The sequence below is a fragment of the Balearica regulorum genome, chromosome 3 (assembly GCF_011004875.1).
Source record: "Balearica regulorum gibbericeps isolate bBalReg1 chromosome 3, bBalReg1.pri, whole genome shotgun sequence".
In the NCBI taxonomy this organism is placed as follows: domain Eukaryota; kingdom Metazoa; phylum Chordata; class Aves; order Gruiformes; family Gruidae; genus Balearica; species Balearica regulorum.
The window spans coordinates 97,790,098-97,817,469 of record NC_046186.1 but is presented as its reverse complement, the minus strand read 5'-3'; the positions used below and the strand labels follow the sequence as shown (position 1 = coordinate 97,817,469).

The 27,372-nt window shown below is 41.2% G+C and overlaps 1 long non-coding RNA gene across 1 annotated transcript; it reads right to left on the bottom strand.

Moving 5' to 3' along the window:
* Positions 1-683: 683 nt before the first annotated feature.
* On the bottom strand, positions 684-2,651 carry LOC142601308 (uncharacterized). Its single transcript, XR_012834911.1, has 2 exons — positions 1,296-2,651; positions 684-924 (listed from the first exon to the last, which is right to left on the bottom strand). It is a non-coding gene; the product is annotated as an uncharacterized LOC142601308 (long non-coding RNA).
* Positions 2,652-27,372: the final 24,721 nt, after the last annotated feature.

Below are 27,372 nucleotides of genomic sequence, written 5' to 3'. Positions count from 1 at the left end.
GATGCAATGACACACCTACTGCTGCTTGAAACAGTAAACCTGTGACAGAATTTGCTTTTGGGGAACAATACTATAGTACAAGCAATTAATGTTGTAAAGCAGATGATTCTCAGTTTTCAGGCAGCGATGTTGGATTGTAGGTCAAGGAAACACATTGGCACGTTCATCCTTCACCCAATTCTTTTGAGAGTGGACATTTAAAATTAAAAATAAATGTCAAGAGAAGCATAAAGAGAGCTCCCTACAACCAGGACTTTGTGTTTTATACTTTAGAAAAATCATTTCACCCACTAGCTTGGCTGGCAAGGTTAAGAACTGCAGTTAAATGAAACTGCCAAATCACAAACCAGTTATTTGGAAATAGAAGAGTTAGAAAATTCTAAAGGAAACTCAGATGATACGAATACTTCCTTGATATCAATTTTGTAGCAGTCTATTTGGATAGCATAGAATGGGAAATGCAGTGAGGGATACCCACAAAGACACTTAACTGGAGAAAAGCTCCTTTGTTCTGTGTATTTTTCTTAACAGTATTTCTGTTGCATTTACTGTCATCTCCACAGCCCAAGCTTTGTTTTTGTTTTTTGGTTTTTTTGGGTTTTTTTGTAATTTCTATGGAAAGGATAAATTGAAAATATAAATTTTCACATATTTTCAAGACACAAGCCATTTTTGCATGCAGATTGGGTTCATCGATTACCATTTATTCAGACACAGACACATCTAAACAGAAATACGAAACCATACACAGGGAAAAACCCCAACAAAGAGGAAAATGATAAGCAGGAAAAGCCATCAGGAGGTTTCACTGCAAGTATTTTCCACAGCTCCACTGGAGATGAGTGGCCCTTGCTCTGTGAGACTCTCTTGGCCACCACAGATCTAGCATCAGGCTTTGGTAGGATCTGGGCTGTAGAACTGGACCTGATTAAGGAGAAGAGAGCAAGTTAAAAAAAGAAATAGAATAAATACATACAGTTACTATTCATACCTGGATTTTAAGTCTTTTTGCTTTGCTCATACAAGAAAAAGAAGACAAGTATAAACAACAACAGAGGCAGTTTATTCATTAATGGCAAATCATTTCCTCTGTTTCCAGAGGTAAACAAGAGCCTTAACCCCGCAGGCACAGAAGGACAGAAGGCCAACTCCACTGTACACCTCACGTCCCTATTCATCCCTCCAGGTGGCCTTTTGTGGATGGGCTGGGCACATAGGGAGGGCTAGAAATCCCACTGGAATCCATGAACTTGTGTTCCTGAATATGCATAATAAACCATATTAATTTGCCATACTGTCTGCCTCAATAAATGCCCTTTTCCAAGGGATGGGCCAGCAATCCATTGCAGCACAAAAGGTCTCCTGAACAGTATTTTCAGTCTTCTGAAAGAAATGGGGAGGCTACAAACAAGCACATAAATACGGAGCCTTTGCATCTATTGCCTCCTTCCTCGAGTGTTTGTGTAGAGGGAGGCTAGAAACAAGTACAGACATAGGGAGCCTTCCCATAGATTTCCTCCTTTCGTGTGTGCGGGGGGGTATATGCACTCAAACCTTCTTCCCAAAGCAGGATTAGATGGAGTTTTTAATTATAGTGAGGACCGTGTGAAAGAGCAACACTACATAGTAATTTTGATAATTGTTTACCTGCATGCCCTATTGATGGAGAAGTGTATGATGGAAATAATTTTTAGTTTCACAGAGAAAAAAGTAAAGCATTATCTCAATCCTAGCAAAAATGTTATTACCTTTCTAGTTCATAAGGATTTGATAAATGTATGTGATCCTCACATACCAAGGACTTAGAAACGTAGTCGCAGATATTTTTCACAATCACAGTCCTTTCAATATTTCCTGATGGTTTCCCAGAGAAACAATGAATAAAGAAAATAAGATTTATTAATAAATTCAGAAAATGGGGAAAATGTTTCTCAATGAAAAATGTGTCTACTTCTAATAAGCACAGGCATTTTTATTTCTTTCACTTAAGATTCAGTTTCACACTGGTATAGTAATATTGATTTGAAAATTTAACTTCAAACACTAGCATGATTAACAATACGGTATAAAAGACAATGAAGACAGAAGGCAGGCCCTCACCTTCATAAACTGCTGTAGTTCAGAGGCTAGCAATGCCGTTTTATTCCTGAGAATCTGACTCAGGGTGAAGAGCGAAAAGGATGTGAGACAGGAGGAAGAAGCAAAAAACCAGGAAGCCATGGACTGATACCCTGGGCACAGTCCATATATATTTCCCTTTTAATCAAAAATATGCATTTTCTGCATATCTTCCAAGCAAATTATACTTCAAAAGGATACATGCAAAAGTATTGTTTTTCAGCACTTTTTCAGGAGTCGATTCAAGGAGACTTACGACAAGCTGGTTTTATGTCTTTGTTATTTTTTCAGCTGATTAACCATTTACTTAACATCAGAACATGGGTAAAAGATCATCACATACAGTATTATACAGGGACTGACTACTCTGCCAGCTCTGAAGAATGACGAGATACTGAAAAGTCACAGCAAGGTATCTTATCGCTACAGTACGATGGCATTTACCTTGCCACAACTTTTATTCTTTATTCAAAGAGCCATTTTTGTGAAATGAATATCATGCTAGTATATCAGGATCTCAGTCTGTACTTGCTCTGAGGCCATCTGTACTTACATTCAAGGATGTCTTGACGTCTCCCTTCATTTTTTCCTGGAAAGGAAAGGGGTTGTCTTTCCCTCTCTCTTCCTGCTTCTTCCAAAGACAGTCTTAGGACTTGTCAGAGCTTCCTAAAGGCACAGAACGCCCTTGATCCTGGTAAACTCAGCAATAAATGAACGTGCTTGGATCTTGTGAAGAGGTGACTTGAATTTCTATGTTTATTTCCACCTGCAGGGCCCAGAGGAATTGTGCATGGCTGTAAGATCACACACTGCATGCATTCGCACTAGGGTGATGTTGATATTTACAGAAGCATTGAAGTTCGCAGCTGTCTGTCCTTTCATAGATAATCAATAAATCATACGTCAGCTCTGGTGATTGTGCATGTCAAGTAACAAGTCATCAACATCTAAGCTATTAAAGATGGCGCACTATTTTTATAGTGGTTTAAAAGCTGTAAATCTGTTCTCACTAAAAGAAGGAAACAGGAGGGGGGGAAGGAAACTCCATATACAAACCATCACTTACTGCCATTTCTGTCTCTGGTCAGGAAATGCAGAACTGTTCATGAATAAGGAGAGAGCCTTCCCCAGTAAAAATAAATAAATAAATAAATAAATAAAAATCTGCATGATCTCTAAACTGCCCTACTTGTCACCAGCTGACAGACGTGAAAAATGAAAACCACTTTCGACATTTACTGATCTTAGTCTACCAGATGGTGTGTGGCACTTCCAGACCAATGTGATGGGGAAGATAGGAACGGATGGAAAGCAAAACAGATCGTAATTGTAAGCATCCTCTTTTGTCATTCTGACCATTTGCCACTTCATAAATTAATCAATCTGATTTCCGATGTATAGTTATACTTTTACTGAAAATCAGACTAGGATAAATGGATCCTGTTCTGCATCCCAGAAGAAAATAAAGATTACAGAAAATGAACAGAATTCTGTGAGACTCTGGCATCAGCTCTTTACCTCCACTGGCTCCCTTCTGACACAAAGGTATTGATGGTCTAAATTAGTGTTAATGTTTTGCAGGGCTTAATTTGTATTACTAAGTGGCTTTGCAATAAACAGCTAAAAGTGCAAAACATTACAATTCTATTTCCCAGACTATAATTTTCTGCAGCAATAGAAATGCATTAGTGCTGGCTTTGACTTCTCTTCTGCTAAATAAGGGCATGTTTTAATGCATTTCTGAATCTACTGTACCTCGTTCTTCTGGGGTAGTTCAGTGACTTCTTTCCAACTAATACAACACAGCCAAATGCTGATGATCTGAAATCTGAAATTGTACATAACATCTAGGAGCTTCCCTCAAGATGGCACTACTGAACTGCTTCACGTACCTCTGAACCCTTATGTAATCTTGTTTATACAGCATCAGGGTCATTTTAAAGCTAAGATCACACGACGCTAATTTGGCCAATGATTTTCATTTTCATTTTGGCAACGTGCCTTCTTTATGTCTAAGCACAGACATTTAAATGCAATATTTTTGCGCAAGCTCTGCCAATAGTCCTGTAGTCAGGGAACACTTGTTAAAAAAATAGCCAGGATTATACTTTTCAATTTGCCTTAGAAACCACAAACCCCCCTGAAATCTGCTACACAGATTTGTGTACATCAGATTTACAAGGCTCTTTACATGTTGCCTGAAACTCTGGATCTTTGCTCTAACATATGAATTGATGATACAAAGTAAGGGGAGGAATTTGGGGTTTTGGTATCTGTGAATAGAGAGAGCCCCTGCACGCAGCAATCTATCTCCACTCTTAAGCAGGAAAACTCTTGCCTTTCCACCATCCTACTGGAGCCTCCTGAAACACTGTGTAGAAATCAGAGGTCATAGAGTATCTAGAGGTGAAAGGTCTGGAGCGATGGCATTACTTCTCCTCTCATCTGAAGCTTTGCAAGAAATCCACCCCAAACTTCCCCCAGGCTGTCCTGACCTTTGCACATGCACACAGCCTTCCAGGCTGGGAGCTTCCTTACAAAGCAAATCTGGACTATGATCAGTAGAGGCAGTCCTTAGGAAACAAATGCCGGTTTTCGTCTTTCCTTTTCTGCCTTTCCACAGTTGTTCTCAAAATCCCTCTCTCTGAGAGGGCAGCTCTCTTGAATAATATTGTAAAGAAATATTTGTCTGTAGAGAATTCTATAGAGAATTTGGGATAAAACATTGAGGAAAACCTTGATGATGAACTGTATGAAGAAACTGAGAATATTGATGAGCTGTAGGAAGAAACTGAGATAATATCATTTGCATTAGCAATCACCTTATAAGCCTCTGGAAAGAATCTGGTTATACTTCACTCAATTGTTGCAGGAGATAAAATGAAATTTTCCTCATCACAGGACTAAAGAACCATGCTATGCTGTGCTATGCCATGCCTGGAGTAACTGGTTCATGATAGGAAAACCTCATCTTTGCACCTGTGAATAATGCGAAATGACCTGAACAACACAGAACCAGGAAGTTTTCACACTGTGAAAGATGGGCAGCAGCATAAGCACAGACTGTTCAAAATACCTACCATTTTGTAACTTTTAAATGTCTCCTCCATGTTTAAAGGGCAGTTGAAATCCTAGATTTTTATGCTTGAGATTTTTTTTTGAAGAAATGAATAGACTTGTGTGAGACCTCCCTGTTCTGTGCCACTGACACAGCTCAGTCTATGCTTAGCACAAAATCCATTCCATCCATGTGAGACTTCTGGGATCAGGCCCTGTGGGATCAAAAGCTGGTCTGCTTTTTTCTTGCGACTCTGTCAGTTGGTTTGATGAGGTACATCACCTCTCCCGCAAAAATGTTGCCTGCCCACAGCTGCAGTTACAGAGATCTCAAATTACTGTGAAAGGAGCTTCACGACTGTATGTGATGTTGCAACAAGAGATGGCTAAAACTGTTCTCTGCAGGTGAACAGGGGCCAATTTTGCCTAGCATACCCTGAGCTGAAATGGCTGACTTAAATAAAGGTTCCTGGATATATTTGCAAATGGTGTCATGCTGAAAAACAATAATTTAGCACGTGCTCTGACAGAACAGTTGAAGGAGGTAATACAAGAGACGGCAGGTGGGAGCTGTGCCTTGAACAATGATGCCCGAGGGAATCCATGGCAAGGGACTGCTACCCGGGATGCTGGTGGGTTAAGTGCTGTACTCGCTGAGAATTACTGACTGTTACTTCAAATCCCTGAATTAATATTGTGTTTTTCTCTCTCCATGTAATGAAAAGTTGTATTTTCAGAATCTGATCAAGTACTGGTGAACAGGTGGGTATTGTCAATTATATGTTCAACAGAAAGATCAACTGGTACATCTAACCAGCCTTTGGAGGATGGGGGGAGAAGTGCATATTGAGCTTCATTTATTTTATAACAAAAGCCCAGACTCTAATCACAATGTTAAAAGCACACATTGTCATTCTTGGGCTTTTTCAGTGAAGGAAATTACCTAAAGAAATACTTCTGTCTTCTTCCTTGCATGGAAAAATTCAGTATTTCTGAGCAATAGTAGTAAGAAACACTGTGATTAAAAGGTCTAGCTGAAGTCAAGAAAAGCTTTCAGTTTATTCATCAGTGCCAGTGTTCATCCATGAACTATTGGAAGCTGCTGCAATGATGAAAACAAAGCAAAGTAAAATCATGATGTCTTGCTACTTGCTGACTGCAATGAGCAGGCTTAAAATAGAGTTCTCTCTTGCTTACTGGGCCTTAATCCTGAAAGCACATATGTGAGTGCTGCACTTCACAACGATGGACCTTTTGACTGATTTATGTAAGACAACTTGGTGGAAATGTTTTCAGGATTGAGACCCTACATCTACTATGGATGAGCTGGAGGAAATACTATGCTGATTAGCTGCTCCATTGTAGAACCGTTATCGATTGCTTATGTTATTGGTGTGCTCACAATGTCCTAAATGCTGGCCTTAGAAGGCACAGACTGTCCTGCAAAGTCTAATGATCTGAAAAGGTATGAAACAAGGGATGAAGGCTAAGGGAGGAAGGCAGATGAAACATGAAAAAAAAAGCTAGACACACTTCTTAGTCTTCCAATACCTCCTGTTCCTTTTGCTCTGGCAAACTAGGGACACTACTGCAGAACGTTTCTGACTGTATGAACAACTAACAGTTTCAAGGTATAAAAGAAGATACTCAGAACCTCAGCTAAAAAAAAATACTTTCTGAAGGCATCATTACTATCTTAGAAAGAACAACAAAATTTTCACTCCCACTGATCTATATCTATTATACCTGTCTTTTTTTCCAGGTTCTCTACCCTTCCTCTTCTCACTCCTTAGACTTCATTGCCTGGCTATGATTTAGTAGCTTCATGAATGGTTCCTCTACTATCCATGCATTTGGTAAATATTATCTAAAATTATCCCCAGATTTAAGGACAACAAGAAGTAGAGAAGCAGAGAAAAAAAAAAGTCTAAGTAAATCTTTGCATTTCAGCCAACTCAGGCCCATGAGTACAGCCTCTAAAAATGACCCACTCTTAATATATTGAACAGTTCCTTTTGCTTAAAATGTAATAGTTGCCAGTGAAAGGTGCAAGAAAGTGAACTTCTAATTGCTAAATCTGTCATATCCATGCATGTATGGAATGCCTCTATTTTCATACTCTGCAGCAGTGCAACATGAAGTAACATAGTAGGAATTTCCGGTGAATGAATGGACTTACAAGAATGGATGTAGGCAACTAATAGATGTATGATATGTCAGTTTGATTCTGATGAGAAAGCAATATTCACATATCCAAGCAGAAGTAAGAAAGGAACGAGTAAGCTAGGCTTTCACAGAGAAGCAGCTACACTGCTAGATGGAATCTAATCAATGCAAGCCTGCTTACAGGAAGGTTGGCATCAAAACACAACAGCTGAAGTGTAGCAGATGGCTAGATCTGAAGGAGATGTAAACAGAGGCTGAATAACTAAGCATTGCATTCTGCAGATGTCAAAGTTTCCAGGCTGTAAAAAGTTTAGTCTAAGCGCTCTCCTGAAAGCTCTTTTTGGTTTTGGCTACCTAAGCCCCGAACTCTACTCACACTCTCTCCATGTGATATCTTAAAGGCATCTGAATTGTCTGGTTTCCCAGCATGTGGTTGATGAGAAGTTGTCCCTGAAAGGCCACAAAACGCAGAGGATTATCATTTCCCTGCTTCTTGTACATGGATCCCGCCAGTACTGGCTGCTCTGGAGATTTCATTCTCAGTAGTAAGGAGATACGGTAAAGATGAGGAGAACATTGACATCAATATGGTTAAAGGATAGAGAAGCACAAGGATGGAGTGGTTAATTCCAATTTCCTGCACATCAGGGAAGTAACAGAAATCTCTTCATTGCCTTCTCCTCCCTCTTCCTCGCACACTCCCAGCTTGTTTATAGGGCCTGTGTATGAGGAAGCAGGTCTATACCTAGAGAATGGCAGAAAACCAGAAAGCAAGGCTGTGTGCGGGAGTCAATTGTCCACGAGGCAAATAAATAGATTTATATGTAGTCCTCCAAAGAAATAAACAGACTTGAAAGCCATATGAGTCAACCCCAATCTGTTCCATGCATTTTCTGCTGCCCACTTCTTTTGTCATCTTCTCCCACTTGTGACTTGCACTTCTTTTCATATCACACCTCTACTTAGAACAGGCCACTACTTTGCAGATTATAAGTACCATTCATCTCTTTCAATCTTCCCTTAAAATACTCTACCATTGAAAAGAAAAATTGTGAGATCTCTTCACCAACAATAACTGGCCTGTGTATCACATTCTGCAAGCGAGATAGTGAGTTGTTCTTTCTCAATGTGCTTTGTAAAGCATGTGCATACTTGATGCTGTATACACAGCGATATCTTCCAAAGTTGGGTAATTCAAACTGTTAGGGCAGATGTTTCAACTAGTCTGCAAGGAAAGGACAGGAACTGGCAGTGCAGAGGGACTAATAGCTCTTACGCTGAGCCACCGCCTGGAAACTGAAAGATCTGCAGGGAGAACATTGCTTCCCAGACTAGGGGTAGTGGAGAATTAAGTTCAATAAAAAAATATTGTGAGAAAATTAACTCAAATTTAAAAGATTATTTGTAGTCCCTTGCTTTCATCTTTAGTTAATGGCAATTGTTTTTGATGGGTAGGTATATCATAAAGGATTTTTCACACGATTTCCACCTTGCTTTGCAGGAATTCCAGCTTTCTGCCCTCTTAACTCTGGGCTGCTGCCAGCAATGCAGCTTAATTAGCCTAATATGCCTGTCTCCAATCATCAGCAATGCCACACTATGCTTTCTACTGTTGACTTTGTGAAAGGTCATCAAACAACACCCTACAGTTGTTGCTCCAGCTCCTGCTCAGCAGGAATCCTTTTCACCTCTGGAACAAGGATTTTTAGGTCTTCCTTTTGACTCTTTTGTCCCTCTTTGTGCATAAAGATGAAGTATATTGAAGTTACAATCAGGATGCCCCCCAAAAACTGACTGTAAAGGATAATTTTAATAGTGACTTTAGCTGGTATAGATGATCTCAAACCATGCTATAAGGGTATTTATGGTACTGAAAGGGATAGGCTTTACTGAAAGATCAAAAAATGATCATGCTTCAGCTAGCATTCAGCTTGCAGTATTAATTAGAGTGATTTGTTTCACTTAGGCAATAAAGCTTTAGGTAATCAAATTCAATCTAAGACAGAATGTCATGGTAGCAGGTAACCATGAATTACATTGGCCAGTTCAATGACTTTGCTGGTGAAATTACTATTAAAGCTGGCAATTCAGCTCTGGCATGTGGAAAACAGTGTCTTGTAGTCTGGGCCACAGACCACACGGGACAATGAAAGTCTACATCCCTCAAAGTGTAATTGTATAGTGTATGCGTAGAGTATGGGTTCATGTCAACTTTTAAATTCAGATCCACATGCAAACATTGCCAGTTGTAAAGGTCTTTCTTCCAGCTGTCCAAGTATTTTTAAATGCTAAAGGTAATCAGAAGTAAAATTCAGATTCAAATTAAAATTAACACTTTTCAGTAAAGTGTGTGCATGTGTGTTCAAAATGAGGTCCAAGTTCACATTCATCTCTAGCTAAATGCCCTACCTTCTCATCTTGAAAGGAGGAAGATTAATGAATTATATAATTAAAGAATCAATAGACTTAAACAGAGAAAACCAATAACTGTGATTGTCTTTGAGATTTTGGCTGTTTTCAGGCAACATGCTTGAAACCTCTGGTCAGCGACAAACCCAGTGCTTTCTCCTGAGTAATCCATCTCACCTCTTTCCCCAAACATACCATGTCACTGAGACTTTCTCATGACCCAGAGAGTCCAGGCGCTACACTGATGGACATCAGCAGATTTGAGAGATCAGTTTCTCAGATGTCTCTGGGTCTAGTTTTGTCATTTTGTACTCACTAACTCCTTGCTTCTCTAGCTACACCTTCCACTGCACTGCTTTCATTGCAAGCTTTCTCTGGCTTCTGGCTCTGAACGAACACTTCAGTCTTTCGGTGCAAATTTGCTCTTTCTCAAGCCCAAGGCACTCACTTAGGAGTGCTTGCTCTATGGGGTGCCACGTGCTCTCGGCTGAGGCCTGACGCAGGAGAGATGCTGCGCATGAAGGCTACCAATGTGAACTCCGGTTTTGTAGGAGCTCACCTTCGTAGGCACAGGCCAAAATTCCCTTTCCTTCTGCTGCTATGAGGTGAGTTCAGCACTAGCCCTGCTTTTCCTTAGGGAGGGCGGTATTTCAGACAGTGCTTCCTATAGATACATATTTATGTACATACATATCTGTATGTATATCTATATATGCTACAGCTCATTCGGATTCTTTTTGGGGTAAATGTTGCTAATGTATTGGGTTTTAAGCTTCAAGTGTGGCTATTTGCCATATGCAAGGAAAATGTTATGACTTTGTTTAATAAAACAAGGAAGAATTTCCAAGCTGGTCCAAAGAATCTAGGATCTGACCCTGGCCAATATCAGATGCTTCAGAGAAAAATGTAAGGGATGCTACAGTACGTATTTCTGGAATAAACTCATCAGTTACACAGGATAAACCAAACGTAGCTGCCACAGTTACTCAGTGAATATTAACCATGCGTTGTAAGAACACAAAACATGAGTGGAGTCAGCTGTTAGCACCCCGAGTGATGTATGGAGGTTGAGGAGGTCAACACAGTCTCCAGCTCACTCCAAAATTTCTGCTTCTGCTTCCCACACCGATGTAACGCTTGCCTTGGTGCGGCGGCAGGGACCACACATCCTTGTCACTAATCAAACTGCAGGGCTGTTTGTCTCCACATAGTTGTGATATAGCTAGCTGTTTACAGCTAAAGCTTTCATATGTATTCTCATAAATCTCATTCTGCTAGTCACCCGATTATTCTGTGTGATGTTTCTCAAACACATGAGTTAAAGCCTTTGCTTTCTGTTTCTGAAACTCTGCAGCAGGGAAGTTTCTATACACTGACAACCAGATAGTGATATGTACAGTGTATAATGAACTCCAAAACATCCATGAGCTTATCCTCTGTTGGACAGCTTTGTTTTAATAACCCTCAGAGAAAAAGTGATGGTATGTGGCTTAGCTCAGAAAATGGGGTTTCTGCCCAGAGGCTCAGGAATGCCCTGGAGTTACATCTTTTCCCCAGCGGTTCATGCGAGTCTGCGGGACTTTCTGTGAGCTTACAGTTTCACACCAGCAAGTGGGTCGTGCTGACCAAGGTTCAGTCTCTCAGACCCTCATCAGATGCATCACTGGGTCTGACCACCACCCAAAAGTGAATTGGTGCATTTCTGCCAGGGATCAGCTCCCAGTTGCTGCCTTGCTTGATTTTACACTGCCCACAGTTGTAGTTCGGCATCACAGCATCATACCCTCATCTAGTCAGAAAGGCAGCTCAAACACCAAGCGTGGGATCAGCCAAAGGGGGTGGTGAGGCGTGACTGCAAACCTGCCTCGCTGGACTCCTCCCTTCCCACACCTCCCACACCTCCAGGGAGGGAAGGCCGGAGGGGAGGTAACCCAAACAGGTCCCTTTTTGATTTCCCTTAGGTCTGAAGTCACTCTCCCGATGAGTAGCGCCGCAAGAGACAATACTGCCGCAGCCATTGTCTTTTGGGTTATATAGTGCCGAGTTGCGGAGTTTTCACCGTGCACGCTTCTCCCGGGGGCTGCCAGAGGAGAAGGCAAACCAGCCACTCTGCACGTTGCTCCTGCACCTAGGCACTCAGGCACCCGGCGCTGCCGAGCGCACGCCGTGCTAGGAAAGCACCTCTCAGCTCTTCAGAGTTAATATTTTTGAATGAGTAACTATGAATAATAACATTTCCACCGAAGAAATAAAAAAAAGCCAAATTAAAAGCGTGTGTCTGATTTAAAGAACAAAACCTCACAAAACCTGAAAAGCATCTTTGCGAGGTCTATTTAAGTGTTTGGAGGCAATTCTGAGGCAAGTATCTAAATTTAGTCAAGTGATTCAAGAGTTACATTAGCCTACATGATACAAGCACTAACTTGTCTGGCAGACAGCCAAAGCTGCAGGGCCAGATTGTAAGCTGCTAGAAAGAACACTTACTTGTCTTAAGGAAAGCAATGCTAGTTGCTTTCATTCTTTTACATGTAGATTATATGACTAAAATATGTGGAGAAAGAACATAGGATATATCTAATACCAAACACTCTTAACTTCTGTCTCACTGACATCCGAGTATTTTAAATGCTCCACAAACGCCGGTGCGTTTAGTTGCAAACTTCACATAAGGCAAGTAGGATGCTTATATAAATTAGTCTACGGCACAGCAAAATTAAGAGTCTTGCCCGATATTTCTGAATAAGTGAATGTACGTTCTTTGAAACAGTGGAAGGGTATTCCAAGAACTTAACTTAAAGATCTCTCCAGAAATGTTTAGTCACAGCAAAAACATCCTAAGTGACAATTCATTTATACCTGCCTTCTAACCTATTCTTCCTCCTTATCTTGCGTGGAGTTGTGGACTGCTGAAATAGCTCTTCCTGATCAACAAAGCACTCCTGAAATTTGCAAGGCTTTTTGAAATCTTCCTCCATTCACCTCAGCTGTAATCAGACTTTTCAGCCTTTCTGAGACACTGGAAGTCTCAGCACAAATCTTAGGTCTAGTCCTGAATCAACAAATCCTTCCGAAAGCAGGCAGAAAGGATTTTCCTTGTCACAACCCTAGTCTTCTTGGTGAGATACACCAGGAGCATCAGCGCTGGGAAATGGCCGCAGCAGTCCTTCCTCTGGCATTTCTGCGAAGGTGTGAGCGTGCTGGGAAGACCCGGATGCGTGGCAGAGCTGGCTCCCAGGCTCCGGAGTGACCGAAGTGCAGGGTGGGCTTCATGGCAGGCCACTGTGCCCACTGTTACACCAACCCAGTTATCTGCAAGACAAGCCATTAGCATTTCTAATTCCAGGACACTTTATCCAGACCCTAGGTACCTTACCCTATTACATTATTAATTTCTGTCCCAGCTTTGGACACTTTCACATACCGGAGACTACGCTGTTTTGTAATTGCTTTATTAAAAGTGCAGACGAAAATCAGCTAGAGCTGCACTACTGGCAGCAAATGAATTTCACTTAGAGGCTATTACAGTTACCAACCCCAAATTATCCTCATCCCAGCTGGAGTGGTGCCTCAGTCAGCAATTCACCTTTTAAAATGTTCTTTGTGTGAATAACGCAGAGCAAAAAGAACCTAATTGGCCTTTGTTGTAATTTTTATTGCTGCATTTCCAGTGGATCTTTTTCTTAACATTATGACAGAGTAACTCAGAAGCTCTATGTAAATTAAAGTAACCACTTGGATTAACATCACTGCCACAGAAAATGGAGATAAACCCTCAGGCTGGAGATTCAGCCCTTGGCATATGCAGAATCTGATGCAAACGCAGAAAAGATGGTGCGTTTCCTAAATTTTTGACAGGTTTTCAACTCGCACTGGGGCAGCTGCGGTCACATCTCTGGTGTGGGATTCTGGATACCTTGGTCCAGAGAGCATCGGTGAATGCTGTGAGATACCCCAAGCACGTGAACAGCAGTCCAGAAATGCCTCGTACTCCTCACTCTGCGGGGCTGTTTTCCCCATTGCTCCAGGGGTACCTGTTCTTGCCGTTCTTTGTGCACAGGCAAGTTATCCAGAGGCTGCACAAACCCTACTCTGGACTGCTCACGGAGGCTTTTTGTACAGAGAGGGCCATTTGGGTCTGAGGAAGCTAAGAAATGCTGTCCTGAGCCATCAGCAGCGCGGAAGTCAGCTCCATTCCTCCCTCTTCCGCATGGGTATGGTGAGGGTTAGATCTCAGTTCCCTATGGCGCTCACCAGCGCTAGCTGCAGAAAATGTGGAGGCACGTGCTCTTTTTTTTTTTTGCTTGCAGAGGTGAGAATAATTTAAAGAGCGAGAAGTGCGAAAGGGAGGAGGTTGTGGTTCAGGGACACTTTATACCACAGCCTGTTGGAAGCCATCTTCTACCAACGTCAGACTGAGAGGCTTCAGAGGTGCTTGGAGCTTGCAGGGTCTGTGTCACGCTGAGACAGGAAACACCGCATCACCCTTTTTATTACTTGTATGACTTCAGTGGCAAAACAGCTCATTCACAGGATAGGACGGTTGTAGAAGGAACAAAAAGAGGGGCAAAAGGCCGAGTAGTTTGCATTTAACTGAGCAACCAACGGATCGGTTTTCTTGCTTTGGAAGGAACCGTGTCTTCCTGGCAAGCCTCTCCACAGTCAGGGTGAAGCAGGCCACCGGTAGCTCTGCTCTGTGCCACAGTGGTAGGAGAGGGGCTTGCGATATGGAAGTGGATCCGTCTGAGCTGTCCAAGAAAAATCACCCTTTAGGGAGATTTAGCATATGAGAGTCTGAACAAATATAGTCAGGGTTTGGGAGAAGATCTCCACTTCACTGAAATGCAACCATGTCAATACGATTTGATTCCTTTGTTAAATGTGTTACATTCTGTTCAGTTGTTTCTTCTGTTTTTCAGTTTAAATCAGCTCTTACAATGAGTTTGTTCTCAAAACGATGGCACTGTGTGACCCATGGCTACTAATTTCCATATCTAATTATTCAGTTTACAACTAAATAAATGGGATTTCTTTCTACATAATCTTATCATACAAATTTCATACTAATTAGCATTCGTGGCCTTTCTGATCTTTGGAGCCCTTTGAGCTACAACAGTTAAAATATACCCACTTCTGGCACAGCAGAGAGCAATGTAGCTAACATCTAATTTATCTGCTTTTGACTCTTCAACCCAACTGCGTGTTTACAGTTTTGAGAGGAGATGCTCTTTGGAACAATCTCAAAGTCATCCTCATAACATCCTAGCAACCCATTTTAACCAGTCCACCACTGTACTCCTATGTTTTCCTGTTATCACTTAGCTTAATGCGGCATTTTAAAACCATAGTTTGCTTACATACCAATACGTTTTTGTGAAATGCTATTTTGCAAAATGCCAAAGCCACGTGGCTGGCGAGAACCTGAAACTGGGATGCTTATTTAGGTGCTTAGCTTTAGATATTGGCATTTGTCTTAATATACAAAGCTTTTGATGCCTTGACAGCAATTCTCTCCATGCGATGAATTCAAAGAGCAGAGAGAGCAGCCCTGACCTTACTCTTACTAAAGCCCAGTTTTAAAGGTATTACCTGTATTTTTCTGTCACCTGTGACAGGATTGCATGTTACCCTGCCTAAATATTGATGTTAGGAGAACAGGAGATGCTGGGTACTTTCAGCTCCTTTTCATCCTTTCACCTATCCCAAAACTACTCTGACTTTGGGAAAGAGGAGCGGATGTCTGTCTTCTGTAGCACTTCTGAATGGCTGCTTTACACCAAGCTGCAGAATAACAGGTCAGGTAGACAACGTAAGGAGGTTTTGCACTGCAGAGTATAAATCGCAAGCGTTGGAACTCCTCCCTTTATGCAAAGATGGGCAGGAACCAAAATCGTAAGAGCAACACAGTTTCACCCCAATTTCATTAGCATGCACCTCTTCTGGCTCCACAAGATTCCATTCTCTTGAACAGCATTTGCTGTCATTGGAAAGGGGTTGCTGCTGCAACCAGCTCTGGCTCTTGAAAAACCCACACATTTGAAGTGTAACAGTTTGGGGGTTTTTTTCAGAGTCGCTTGGGAAGTTACCAGTGGCACAAGATTTTAGGGAATTCCCATTTTTCTTAAAACAGAGAGAGGATCTGTCAGTCCTCTCCTCCCAGGTCAGGGCCATTCCTTGACCACATTAAGGCCTTGACTGAAAACAGCTAGCGCTAACACTTCCTGAGGTGTCCGGTTAGGGACAGGGCCTCGCTGGGCTTCCTGGGTTGACTCATTGAGAAAGTTAGACACCTTTAGAAGATGCATCAGACCCTAGGTGTCACTCATGACTAACCATCTGCAGACGTGAGGGTGACTACTTACCCTTCTGATCGACTCAAACATTTGCCTACAGCTAGGTGAGATGAATCCCGTTAGGAACCATGCAAACTCAGCCCGGATCTCAAACTCAGACAGTAGTCTCTCCAACTCCAGTCGTGGCAGTGACAACAGGGACTCTGTCAAATCTTTCTTCAGCTGTGCCAGTCCGTGGGTGGTTTCGGTCTTTGGTGAGACTAATATAAATCCACTGAATCTACTGGCTAGGTGAGGTTGCAGAAGCATAACCGTGTATATATATATGTTAGTTATATATAGTATGATAGAAACATAATAGTAATCCTCTTGGTGATAAATGAGACAAAGGAGAACTCAATTCATTTCTCTCCTACTCATGGCAGTTTTGCAGAGGTGCATAAAAGTATCAAGTGGTTACTTTTGTAATGAAATGTGGTGTTTGTGGTACAGAGCACACAAAGGAACAAGTCTGCCCCCAAAAAAACCAGTAAGCACTCTTTCTTACAAAATCAGTTTCATAACAGAGTTCCCATCTGTTAGTCCAGTACAAAATAATTTTTTGGGGGGCTCACTGTTCCACTTAACTTCCTAAGGCCGGCTGAGTTGTATTGTACTTGCAATTATATCTGAGAAGATGCATACAATTAAATGACGGGGAACGAAAATAAAGTTTGTTTTGTTTCCGTCTGTGATGTGCTAATATTTATATGAAAGGCTTCCAGTTTGGTGCTCAGTATATTTCCACAATCTGCACATCTGTATTTGAAAGAGTAACTGGAATGATGACATCCTGCGGTACCTAAAATAGACTGGACTACCAAGGGGAGGTGTCGTGAAATGACATTTAGTAAAAACTATTCTCTCTTCCACAGCCCTGTTCCCTGCCGTGTCCTTCATGCCAGTTATTGATCAGATCTTCACTCGATGCAAAAAGCCTCTCTTTGAGCCCATGCTTTAAATGTAATAATAAAGTAGGTCATTGATTAACTGGAAGTATGACAGACAGCTCCTCCAGTCAGATCCTGACGTACTGTAAATCTTGAGGGAGGAGAGCAAGCGATGAATCAGTGATGTGAAAAGAAAGAAAACCCACAGGTTTTAGTCTTTTGGGAGGACTTCTCTCGGCAACGTAGTTAGTAGCATTACCCTCAGCAAGTCGACGGCTATGCAAATTTACAAGAGAAGTTTTTTGGATTTCCAAAAAAAGAAAGAGAAGAAACAAACCTGTAAGATGAAATTCGCTTACCCAGCTGCAGTACCTAGGGGATTTTTTTCCTTTGCAGGCAACTAACTTATATGGGCTACTCCTACTCATTGTTCTCTACATTTAGATACAATATATATAATTAAGCACTGTATAATTAAGCAGTTTTACATGCATTGGTTTCCACTGCACTGTCTTCTGCCAGCACTCCCTTACGAGTCCTTATCCCCAGGTCCACTCTCGCGGCTGCCCGCACCGTCCTGGCCTCCAAGCAAAGCGGCTGTCAGCAGAAGAGCACGCGCATCGGCGCGCTCCGGGGAAGCCTCAGGGTTGCTCAGCCCCAGCAGCGCCGGGCAGGACAGTCCTGCAAGCAGCTCTGCCGTCCTACGCACCTCATCGTCCCAATCTACCCGTTGCCCACAAGCAGCACAAACATCCTCTCGCTCCACTTTCCCGTGCCCGCGCACTTTCCGCACAAAAATTGCAGCACACGCAAGCCTTTCATTAACCGGTTTGCACCATTAGTAACATCTAAGGAAGGATGGGGCTCATACCACAGAGCAATTCTATGTCAGACTCTCACTGGGAAAAGACCGGAGATGTGGCTTTGACTGAGCCAGAGGCTAGCCTTACCCCGACCGTGCTGAGTAGCCAGTTTTCCCTTTTCCCCTGCCCCCGCTGGATTTTTTTTTTCCTCCAAAATTGCTCATCGTGTGCCATGACTGGAGTTGCTAGATGTCAAATCTGCTCATCAATCAGTTCAGAGAGCAGAACAATGTTGGCTCAGCACTATGCACTGTGACACCCAGCAGCTTTTACATGCTCGCGTTTGACGTGGTTTTTTCCTAAGCATGTATAATCTGCAATTTCTACCGCTGCCTCCTCACTGCCTCCCACTTTCCCACCCAGTAAAAGCTAGCTCAGCCACACGCACAATTCTTTTTTCAGACGCTAACATTGCCCACAGTCAGTCTACATAAACATATTGGTGTGCAAAAAAGAGAAAATGAAACAATCGCATTTTTTTAGCTAATTTTTATTTACAGCTATGCTCTATGGCCCTCATCATCACCCACGCATCTCTAGCTTTTTGTCTCTCGTGTCCGTGTCCCCAGCACCCTGCCAGCTCCAGCCCTCCACTCTCTCTGCCTGTAGCCCCGGGAGCCTGAGCTAAGCAGTGGTTACTTTCAGATGTTTAAGGGGGAAAATTATGCATGAGAATTAAAGCAGGTAGCATTGACTAGTTTTAAGTCAAAGCTATGATGTTTATTTTTTATCGGAATTACACAGCTATATGTATATGCATACAGTCCATATACATATAAACCTGTACAATGCTGTCAGATTCCCCACTGCCCTGCATATTACATAGTCATTCTATTCGTGCAAAAAAAACCTTGAAGTGATATTAAATATTGCCAAAGTATAAGGGTCACTGTCAATGAACAAACTTAGTTTGATTTTGCCATGCTTCATTTTTATTTTTAGAAATTTTATTTGACTTTTTATCTAACAAGTAGCAAAATTAAAGGGTGCTGAAAAATAACAATTTGCATATGTGTTTAAACAGCTATTTTACATAACAACCTAATTAATGAAAAAATTTAACCCCAACTTTTTCTCCAGAGCTTGCTTCCTTCATTCCTTCCTTTCCCTCTCTTGCTCATTCTCTCTCCCACTTTCTCTCTTTTTTCTATTTGAAACATCAACACTTGGACCCGATCTTGACAGCCAATTTATCTAAACTGGAAAATGTAGCAGTAGGTCTCCATGGCAGAGCTGAATGTTTGATACTATCAGCAACCCTTAGCTAGCGATTACCTAAATGCTACAGGCATGAAAATGATGCTCTAAATTACATTAAATGAAGCAGCACACTGGAAAATGACCAAGATTACTCAGCAGTTTCATCTTAGGAAATCCACCTGTTCCTAGAATAGAAAAAGCCTTTACTAGTCCCTTTCCAGCCAGGACACAGAATACAAGGATACAGAATGACAGCATATTTCCTCAGTTGAATTCATCCACTGGCTATTAAGATGGAAAGTGATATCATAAGCGCATTCAGGAATGGCTTAAATCAGAAAATCAGTACAATACCACAGGAGCCATGCAGAATTTTAAGAATAAGTGCCCCAAACCCTTGAAGCAAGCCCTTCTGAAGACTTGGGGCGGGCGGGGGGGGGCGCCTGGAGTTTCCTCATTCAAATTTCTACGTGAGGTCTCAAGGGCACTGATGTACCTAAATGCTTTTTTGGATACCTGTTCAATGACTGTGTAGCTGAAGCGAGGAGGAGCCCCGAGACAGACCAACCCATCCCACCCCTTCAGGCAGCCTGAATGGGAGCGAGCAGAGACTGCCAGAGCACCCGGGAGCTTCCACTGCCCAGGCAGGTGAGATGCTGAGCAGAGACTCTGGCTCAGGAATTTGCTTTTAAATGCACCTGGAAGTGTTTAAGGGAGGAAAGGAGGTAAATACACCTGTGCTTTCCCTCTTGTAAGCCTGTAGATTACTTGCAAGGTCTCCAATTCTGTGGATCTGACTGGAAGTTTTTAGGTGTGAGTTTGTGAACTTCAGTTTTAAGGTTTCTGCTGGGAGAACTTGTGGTGGAAGAAAGGGAAATTCCATGCACCTCCTTCGGGCTCTGCTGGAAGAGGGATTCTCCCTCAAAGGTAACTCTAGAGTTATTGTTTGTTAGGTCATCTGGTGTAGCCAAGTATGAAATCATCTTTGGCAAATCCTTTGTTCTGAACCTGTTGTATGGTTACCAGACTGGATTTCCCCTACTTGTAGCAAGTTTGGAAATAAACTCCCCTGAAATTACAGAAAATGTGAATTTCAGTAGCTGATAGAAAGCATAAGGAAATGGAGAGTTTGCCTCATTTTTGATAATTTAAACTAGTGTTCATCAGCCCACTTTAATTGTAAGGAATACTGAAGAAAGAGCAACGTATCAGAAGACTGAGTGTTGCTTCCAGCAACATTTGATGAGTTTACTAAAATAGACACTACTTTACATTTTTGTATAAAATACAGCTTAAAATATATAAAGCATATCGAATATTGGCTTTCTGTGGAAAGACGACATGCTGAGAATATAGTCTAAAAAGATAAGTATGTGTAGGTACTTAACTGGATATTGCATATATGTATCTACAATAATGCATTTTTCTGCAGAAAATGTTTTCCGTTCTCCACTGTTTACAGTCAAAAAGCAGCAATGTCCTACAAGATTTGACTTTGAGTAAAATATTTTAGGTAAAGCTGTTACTGAATAGTAATAATAGCTGATACTGAATAGTATCATTGAACATGGTTGAAGAAAAGTATTTCTGATTTTCTTTGTGTGCGTTTTTTGCAACATGCTAGCTATTAGTAGCAGCTAACTCATTTTCCTTCCAACTTGGGTTAAGCGCTGAGATCTTTGGGCTGTGTGGGGGGACTTGGCAGCCCTGATTGCCCAGCGAGTAAACAGCAGAGACGTTTGGTAAACGTGGCGCTGAGTTTGTCCTTGCAGTTGCACTTAAAGGCTGGAAGGCCAAATCCAGCATTAAGGTGCCTCTGACACAAAACACTTTGCCCTCAGAGCTTCTTGCAAAGCCTTCAAGGAGTGCGCGCTCTTTTTGCAAGTGTTAATATATAATTCACAGAATAAAAACAAAAAAAACCCACAAGTTTTTACTAAGAAGAGTAGCGCATAGCAATAGCAAATGATGGGCAGTATTAATTGCCTGAAATAGTAGGTAGGTGATACAGAGACAACTTTCCTGAGAAAGGAATTTATTAGGAAAACAAACCATAATAGTTAGGGGTAAATCCAGGAAACATCCTCCCCTTGAGGATAATGAAAGAACAAATTCAGAATGCGTTTCCCAAACTACCGGGAGAGCGGGAAGCAAGAGCCTGTGGCCTAAAAGAAGAGGTTACGCCATTTCTATTTACATGGATTTTAACGTATCTGATAGAACCAGGGCCTCTGTTTTGTAACTAGATTAGCTGATGTGAATCTGGCTGCGTCTGTGTGGCATCATTTTAGTAAGTGGGGTCCAAGGAGATGACTAATCGTGGCCATGGATTTGGTTTCCAGACTGGGCTGGGAGGTGATCAGTCGGCCAAATAGCTGTGTCTGTTTGCTAGATCCTAAGTGCATCCGTATTACTTGTGAAATTTTCCTTATTTTTTAGCAAAACTAAAGAAAAAGTAAATAGTAGAGCTCCCAAAATTAATCTGAGAAGTAGTGAAAAATGTGTTTCCTATGTAGCTGTACAAATTGGGCTATGCTAGGTAATTATATATCGCATAGGGAATGACATGCTGAAAGAGAATGAAATCTGTTTGAAGAAAATGATATATAAAAAGTAAACAATTTAACTTTTCCATGGAAATTAAGGAAAGTGGAAGAGCAGAAACCAAGAATAGTTTCAGCCTTACAAATGCTCATCTATGTTGCATTCAGAGTCTTTCAATAAGATGCCACAATTAAAAAGTCTTCCTGAACAAAATTGACACTGTCTCGCTGATGACACAGTTGGTGATGTCAGCTAAATAACTTCATTTGTCATAGCATCTTATTATGCACTTGAAATTTTGAGAGATGGAAACGATAAAAATTGGAAGAGAGAAAAAGCAGCTCCTCGTGTTTCAATCAAGTAATCGGAAATCCACCTGAAAAGCAGATGTTGCTCAGTTGTCTGTCAGTGTAATGCAACTATATAAGTGACTTTATTTACAACCTGCGGCTTTCCTCACAGCTTTTCATATTTGTGTTAGCTTTGCTTAATGAAAATACCAAAATAAAGAGGGATTTTTTTTTTTAACCTCCCATGTCAAGCTGAGAACACCTACAATATTTTAGGAAAGTTGGGGCTGTCATTAATGTCATCTAGACAAAAAGCAGGAGGATAGCATTATTTTGTTACTGTGAAATGTTTCTAAATGTACCTTGTGGATTCATATAACCGTAGGATGGTATGTCTGCTGATGACTCACGCTGACTCACCCACCGAGCCAGAATTTACTGAGCCTTCTTCTATGCCCACACACAATGATATGATTTCCAGTCCGAGTGAATTCTTTAAAATTTAATTTAGTAGGCTTTAACTACAGAGACAGATACACTTCTTCAATGGTTGCCTTAATTTGTATTTATGTCTTATTAAATGCGTGCTCAGATTATGTTTTGCAGAATCCTTTGAAATCAATTTTTAAAATAATGTGGGTAAGTGCAGCTGTACTTTCCAAATACAAAGGTCTGTCTGAAAACACTGCAGGTGTATAGAAGCAGTGGTAATTTACTGATGCTATGGACCTAAAGGCCTCGTACATAATTGCTGCCTTTTTGCTATGGCTTTAGCAGAAGCGTGTACGGGCCTCAAGTGCAATAAGTCCCTAGGCTTAGGCAATGAATAATTAATAACAAGACAAATTGACCTGATTCTGGTTTTATTTTTAAGACTGAAAAATCATGTATTACCCCATTGAAGTAAACAGAATTAAATGCTATAAAACTAGGTGTGAAAGCAATTTTAAGTGCCACTACAAATATCTTAAGACTGATTTTGCTTTTTCTGAAATAGGAATTTTACGGCAGACTTTAATGGGAACATGATCAGTCCAATTATTTGGGTGTCTCCAAGTTCTGTTTAAAATCTGATGTAATGTAGCAGCCTGAAAAGTAACTCTTGTTGTTATAGTACAAGCTGCAGTGACTGAAGAGACAAATGCCAGTGAGATTCTCTCTTGGAACCAAATAAATGCTTCTCTTTGATCTCGTATTCTTTGATACAGACTTACACATTTGTTAAATCAGAATTTATGATTGTCTCATCCTCACACCAGGATTCTTTCCCCTCCACACAAAAACTAAGGGAGAGGAGAAAAAAAAAATATTTTGTCTGGACTACTCCTGCATGATTTGCTTTTTAAGCTCTTCTGACAAATGACTAATGAATGTTCAAGCAACAGAAAATGAGATGCATGCATCTTCCCCCAAAAGAAACATGATCAAATGCTTCAGTAAATTGATCGAGGTCTCTAGACTTTTCTCCACTTTTCCAATATTCTGAAAGAACAGTTGATGCCCCCAAGCTGCATGCCATTCCTCCTTTCTTCAGGAATTTATGTCATTTCTCAAAAGTATGTCAGCTTTGACAGTGTTTGGGGACTGTGTGTTTTACTTCTCTTGCTCCTGCAGTCAGTCAGGCATGATTCTGAATCTGCATGAGTTTGTCTATGATTCTGCCTTCTCATGTCTGGATTCACGAAATTGCCCTGTTCTCTAGATCTGAAAGTGCTGGATGAGTAGACGCTTCATCCCCTGTGGTTTCTGCTTTGCTGGCTTCCGTGTACTTTGCGTGTACAGTCCTCTGTTTTGCTTTTGGAAAAGAAAAATCCCAGACTTTAAGTCTTTAGTCACACCTTCCTGCCCGCACCATTGTTCACATAGGGCTTTCTTGTAATTCTGTCACTAGAATTTAGAACTTGTTGGTTTTGTGGTTTGAGTTAAATGTGCTTGAAAATAGAGTATAACTTCTTCTTTTTGTTACTTCAACCCTCAGTGGTCATTAAGATTCTGTTTGTAATGGGGCACGATACAAGGAGAACCACACAGCTGTGTGACAAGGTTTGAATGGAAGTTGAAATATGTGTTTCTGCCTCAGTCCCTGTATGTTCTGCCTATTTCTTCTCTTGCTGTTGCGCTGCCAGTCACAGCCTACGTTTTATCTGAGACCATCCATGACTTCTGTCAAACAGGCATGGCCAGAGGACTCTGCTGAACTCCTGTCAGATGCTGTGCAGTAGAGATGCCCGCTTTTGAGACACCGCACCCATCTCTAGTGACGGGAGAGGGCCATATACTGCAGTCCGTCCTTTGCTGCAGGACACGGAGATTTCCTGAAAGTGCCGTAATTACTGAATATTTACAACAGGTTGCTGGCAGCAAGTTTCCCACCCTGAAGAGATAAGTGCCCAAGAAATATAGCAGCTGAGGGTAGATTAGTATCACCAAGCAATTCGGACAGCTTATTATTGGTTTCCTTCTTCCTCAGCAGTGCCGCAGACCTGTAAGGAGAAAAGAGTGATTACTGGGTTAATTGTTCTGACAGTAGCTCATTTCTAAAAGCCCTCTTTCTCAAGGGGCTCTGGTCCTCCCCCTGTTTTATTGCTTAGCAGGGAAAGGGCCTCTAGAAGGAACAGTGGCGAGAAGCAGGCTACTGCCACTACCAGAGCTAGTCATCTTGCCTACAGTCTATTCCAGAGGGTTACAGACTGAATAAACAAACCTGGAAGCCATAGCCACCGGAGACTGAATGTCCCTGCTCTTTTTATGTCTCTGTTGTCATTCCTTCCTTTCCAGCTTTTGGAATTTTGCTGTTCTTACACCCTTTTGCAATGGAATGCAATATTGATATTTCTTGAATCTTTTTTCCTAGATGTCAGACATTCACTTGGCTTATCCTGGAAGTTGTACTGTCTGGGGTTCCCTGCCACACTTGCACTTGACTGTCTTGGAGTTCTACCTGTTCTTCTGTCTCACCCCTCCTTCCCCACAATACATTGCATCTTCAGTAGTGCCAGAGCACTGTGTAACCTCCAAAAGATTTAATCTCAGTTGGGCATCTGCAGTTGTGCAATCTCATATATTCAATGGAGGCTCCCTTGGAAAGACTTCTTCCCGTAGCGTAACACTGACTCTTGCTATTTGTTGAGAAAAGCCTTCGTTTCTCAAATTTCTCCTGGGTTGTGGGTATCCTAAAGGTATGTGTGCCAACTCATTTGGACTTGATGCTTCTTCAGAAATGTGTTGTACTTGCCACAGTTACTTTAAATCACTGTTATTACTAGACAAAGTTAAATGAGGAAAAAAAATGATAATGGCAAAGCAAGGGTTACGTCTCTGATTACAAAATGGAAATGAACTTAAATATACAAACAATAAGCATAGAAACAAGAAAATCCAATTTCAGTATGTGCCTTGTTCTGGCAATCGCTCGCAGTTTGCCTTCAGGAGCCAAGGAGCCAGTACAACTGCACTTCGGGATGTACTTCTTGGTTGGGTTTTTGCCTGCCTCTGCCCAAAGTATGAGGGACTTCCCTCACCGCAAGGGAGGGTAAACCTCAGAACGTTTCTTTGGACCATCTCCCCTCCCTTGCTTCCTTCAATTCAGAGAAAATTCTAATATATTGTATGGTAGTTTTGACCAACCTGAGCTATTTAGATGAATGCGAAAGAAATCTGTTTAAGCTTGTCTCAAACTGAATCATCTCTGATACGCAGCGATCCTGTGTCACACTGTTTTCCAAACTTAGATTTACCTTCCTGCTTAGAAAGTCTGTTGAACTATAATTTGATTTGGGTCTCCATTTCCCAGACAGCGTAACTCCTATTATGAACCTTTTTTTCATGGCTTTTTTAAGATCTTATAAATGACATATAATAAAACTACCAATGGTACATCTGACCCTAACCTCACAGCTTGTGAAAAATGAATGACTTTATGCATAGGGTTCATACAGGAGATGTCACTCATAACAACGGTCCGGTTAGGGTTTGGAGCATTTTCTCAAATAACTTTCATTTCTCGTACTTGCTCACTTTATCATTTCTGAGGCTTAACAACTATCGCAGTAACTTCCAACTCTAATTCCCTTAGCCATAGTTAATTATAGATATCCCAGAAGTTTCTCTGAGTTATTTATTCCATAGTTTCTTGATACTGAGCAGGCTAATCAGAGGTCTTCTGGGGGCCCTTTCACTTCCAGAAATGCTGCTTTTAAAATGTCAAGTCCTATCACCAAGACTTTGTTGGTTTTGTTTCATTTTTGTACTGCAGAGTGTAAAATTCATGAAACTGCTCACTTCTCTGGAGCTGAACATTCACATTTAAAATCCGATGTCCTCTTGTCACTAGCTTTAGATAATCTTTGAAATTAGAAAATCTTTTCTAATCATTTGAAACATACTTATTTAGCTGGGTAACAGGTAGCCTGTTAAAAATGTATGCTTTACGCATTGCTCTTAGGTGTTCTCCTGTGGGCAAAAAGGCACATTTGCGACGCGTCTATTTTAAGGGGCAGTCCTTTGGAGTCTGGGGACAGAGTTCGTAACACTCATCGTGCAGAGACACAACATGACTATTCTTATTTTATATTTTCTCTTTAACTGCAACTACTAATTTATTTTTGTGTTTCGAAAACATCACTAGATTTTATTTTTCCCATGAGGGGGATCAATCCTCTACTTCCTACCTGGCTTGTACTCTTACCAAGACCAGCGGTACCTGGCTTGAGCAGAGCTGAACCCGAAGGCTCTGATCATGACGAGAGTTTCCCTTTGCTGAAACAGGAGGGAGTCAGAGTGCTCGGTACCTCGAAAGAAGTACGCAGCATACTTAATGTTGACACTATTATTATCGTTGGCATATTTTGATCATCTCATTTTCTCTTTGATACTGATGTACAGTAAAGTGTGAACATTACCTTTAAGCTGCAATCTGATCTTACTGAGCTTTAAGTGCAGCGAAGGGCAGTGGAATTTTTTCTGCAGCAACAACATGAACAGCGGGAGCTCTGGAAATTGTAGTGGCAACAGCAGCTTATGTTGTGACAGTTCTCTCATAGGTCACCATGGTGAGAATGTATCTGAGTGGTGGGGTTTTTTTCTGTCCAGACACTAATATAATTTCTAGAAGCCAGAAGAATAGCTTATATAAATTAATACCCTTGTCATGAATAATCTCCATGTGGATATGCTAGTAAGAAATACATACATCCTTCTATGTTAGGAAGGATTTAATAACTAGAAAAAAAAGAATTGAACAATACTTTCAAAACCAAATACAACATATTTACCTTAAAACAGTTGCTCTGTCTGTTAGTATATAATTGGAGACAAAACCCCACTGTTAACTGGAAAAAAACCCTTAATAAATAACAACGTGAAACCTGGCCTACGTTTTGCTTTGCTTTTCTTTGCAAAGATTCATTACATACTTACACGTTTTAACATTTAAAATGGATATTGCAAGATGATGCAGGAGATATACCTGGATTTAGCATGCAGAAGGCTAAGCTCTGAGCAAAGA